Source organism: Neomonachus schauinslandi, chromosome 13, assembly GCF_002201575.2.
Source record: "Neomonachus schauinslandi chromosome 13, ASM220157v2, whole genome shotgun sequence".
Classification (NCBI taxonomy): Eukaryota; Metazoa; Chordata; class Mammalia; order Carnivora; family Phocidae; genus Neomonachus; species Neomonachus schauinslandi.
In genome coordinates this window covers 14,147,903-14,151,224 of record NC_058415.1, presented here as the reverse complement: position 1 = coordinate 14,151,224, position 3,322 = coordinate 14,147,903, and the positions used below count along the sequence as shown (strand labels likewise).

General features: G+C 57.1%; 1 protein-coding gene across 3 annotated transcripts in view; it reads left to right on the top strand.

Moving 5' to 3' along the window:
- Window positions 1-669: 669 nt before the first annotated feature.
- CEMIP2 (cell migration inducing hyaluronidase 2) overlaps window positions 670-3,322 on the top strand; it is a 79,593-nt gene continuing 76,940 nt past the window's right edge. Inside the window, exons 1-2 of one of the 3 annotated variants that reach the window (XM_021694402.2) lie at window positions 670-877; window positions 1,601-1,689. The gene's annotated coding sequence lies outside the window, so the exon portion shown is untranslated. Of the gene's footprint in view, window positions 878-1,476; window positions 1,690-3,322 lie in introns of those variants that run through there. The other 2 variants (XM_021694403.2, XM_044920588.1) reach the window with 2 other exon arrangements.

The window sequence follows — 3,322 nt, the reverse complement described above, 5'->3', positions numbered from 1 at the left end:
ACGGGGGCGCAGTGTCAGGCTCAGCCAGGACAGGATGGGGGGCTGGCTCCCCCGGGGGTGATGGGGGCTCATGGTCAGGTTCAGCCGGGGGTGATGGGGGCTCATTGTCAGGCTCGGCCACGAGGTGCGGGGGCGCCGGCTCAGGTTCACACTGGCCGGGTAGGAGTTTGCTGCCGCAGCCGGGGCCGCGGTTCCCGGCGCCGCAGCGGGAGGCACTGAGCGCAGGGGTCCGGAGCTCCCGCGGAGCCGGGCGGCGGGAGGAGCCCAGCGCGGCCACCGCCTCCTCCGGCCGCAGGCTCCTCCTCTCCCCCCGCCTCCTCCGTCTCGTCCGCCCGCCCGCCCAATCGGCAGCCCTCCGCCCAGCAGAGCGGGGCCGCTTGTCTGGCCAGCGGAGGCTGAGCGCGACCCTCGCGAGCCGCGGCGCCCGCCGACCAGGGGCAAGCGCGACTCCCGGGACCCCGCTCTGCCCCGCGCTGCCGCCGCCTCCCTTCGTGGCGGGGACGCTGGGGCGCGCGCCGCCGGGGCCGAGGCTCCCTTCCTCCCGGAGGGGAAGGAGCGGAGAAAGCCGAGCGGCTGCTCCCGGAGCGAGCGAGCCGAGGCCCCTGCCCCCGAGGCTCGGGCTGGAGGAGGCGGAGGCGGAGGCGGAGGGAAGTGCGCGTCATTCCCGGGAGGAGAGCGTTTCACCTCCAGGCAGAGAGAGGCTGCGGCTGCCAGTTGCATAAAAGCAGCAGCGGCGGCGGCGGCGGGCGCGGGGCTCTCGGGGCTCTTTGGCCATGGAGAGAAGATCCGGACACGGGGACGCTAGGAGCTCGGCTCCGTCTCTTTGGACCGCGGTGTAGGCACCTGGAGTAGCCGACGCTAAGTGGGGGAGGGGAAGGTAAGCAGCGGAGGGCTTCCCCCCCCCCCCCCCCCTCCCCCGCTGCGCGCAGGGGCCACCGCGAGGTCGCCGCCCGCGGCCCCGCGCACCGTCCCGGCTCCCGGCGGCCTGGCGTTTAGGCATTTCTGCTGAAATGGCAAACATTCTCCCGCCCTCCCCCCGCGCTCCGCGATTCCCGGTCTCTCCTCTCGATCCGGAGTAACCGGACTCCCCCGGAGTAAATCCTCTCCGTAAGAACGGGTCTGGGGAACCGCGTCTTGATTTCTCTCCGTCTCTCTTTTCATTACGTTTACGGAGAAGGAAACAATGGACCTTTGAAAGTCGGTGTGAACAGCCTCAAACTTTCCGGAGAGGGTTGGGGTGGGGGGGATAAACCCCACAGGAAGCCGACCACGGTGAAAGGTTGGTGCAATGTGCATTGCAGAGTCTCGGCTTCCGTGCGCGCACGGGACGCGTTTGGGGGTGACCTTTGTCTCTTTACTATTCCCCTGGGTTGGTGAACCGACCCCTCACCCCTTACCCCGCTTTGTGTTAGTAAAAGTAAGGGGGGACTTAAAAATCGCTCGCGGCTTTCTTTACACCTGGGGGTAGCCTTAGCACTGGACCCCGCTCCCAGCTTTACTCTGCAGAGTTGGGAGGTCTTGGCAAGAAGGGAGGGGGTCCTGCTCTGTGAGGAGTTCAGTAGTTAATGCCAGTTGCTATATCCTTTGCAATAAAACCAAGGTCCCGATGTCCCTGGATGCTCTCTGCTGAGGATTGTCACCGGACCTCGCTGTGGAGCAGAAACCACTCACTCAAATTCTCTGCCTAAGGTTAGGAAAACAGACTTTGATATACTTCTCCTTTCATCAACAGTCGGGGTGACGGATGGAGTGCTTAATAATTGTAAGAACTTTCATTCCACTCGGGAGCCGCTCACTGGCTTGTGACCACTCTCCTGGTCTCAGAGTGACAATGTGATGCGCTGTTGCATAATTGCACGTGTTGAGGGTGTGCAGATGTTGTTTTCGGGAGCCCTTCCCCGGACGGAATGTGAATTTAGAGGCAGTGGGCTGGTGGGAGATTTCACCTGAGCTGAGGGAGGCCTCCGCCATGGGGGCGGCCAGACGTAGACATACGTCTTGGCAGGGGCTCTGTGTTCGAAGTGCATTTCAGGTATTTAGCCTTAGGGTTCTTTGGTGGGCAAAAAGGAGGTATTAATCTTGAAGGAAACTTGCTATTTTCAGAATTGATCTGGGCATCATGCTCTGGTTTGTGCACCTTTGATTAGCTATTCAAAGGGCTCTTCAGGGCTTGCATTTTTGGGCAAAGCAGAAGAAAGTGCGGTAGGCACTGGTGCTTAGTAGACACTAGGTAGTACTTTCTGGTGTCGTGTCCTTTACCTTAAAGTTACTCCCCTGACTTTCTGCGGACCTGCACTCCAGGGTCAGTGTGTGGGGTGGAACTAGAAGTCTGCCTCTGGGTTTCAGTTCATTCCACCTGATGCTGCTTTAGCTGATGAATGGGGTTTAAGCTCAGAAAATTAAGGTTAGAAGGGAATTTTGAGTCCTCACCTACCTGCTCTGCTTTAACAGCCTGTGAACGAAGCCGAGGCATGTGTGGACAGGGAGGTCGGATCAGTACATTCTTCTCCTGTGCTTGTTTAGGTTTTCTTGGTCACTGTGAATTGTTTGAGTCCAGGCTCCTTTGTTGATCTAACCTGTAACCTGCAGATTTTCCGAAGTCTCAGATTTCACAACAGGAAACCAGAATGGAACCACACCTCCTTCGTGTTCTAATGAACCTAATTTAGCCTGTTCCCAAGCTACTTTGGGAATGGCAGGAAGACAGACTAGAAAGTAAAGTAGCGTTGGGCCATTTCTGAAGTCGAAAAGCTACCACTAACTTACCAGCTCTGCACCTCTGGGCCCTGAATTTGAGAATGATATGACGAGCCATGGTGCAGAAAGAGAACATTGGAATGCTTATTATTAAGTACAGTTTTAGACTCCCATGGCATATGGGATGTAAGGGTGTACTTTGTAAAGTGCTATAAAATAGGATCTTGCATCATCCATCCACCCACCCACCAACCATGCGTTCAACTAACAATTATTATTCACCTAATGTGTGTCAGGCACTTAGGAAGCACTCTGAACGCCCACTGTGTGCTTGTCGGTAGGGAGAGGGAGTTGAATGGAGTGGTTCAAGCTTGGAAGTCACAGGGAGCCAAGATCATCTGTGTGGTGGCTTCTGTCTGTAAGGAAAGAGGAGCTGGTCTCTGCTGTTGAAAGGAATGAGTCTAGGCTGGGGGAAAAGGAAATGAACAATTAGCGAAAGCCCAGTAAGTGTGTATGAGTGTTTGGAGCATCATGCGTAGAATGCTTTAAGAATCCAGAAGAGGACCGGGGGGGGGGGGGGGGGGAGAGGAGGGAGAAACAATAAAAAAAAAAAAATCTTTAAAAA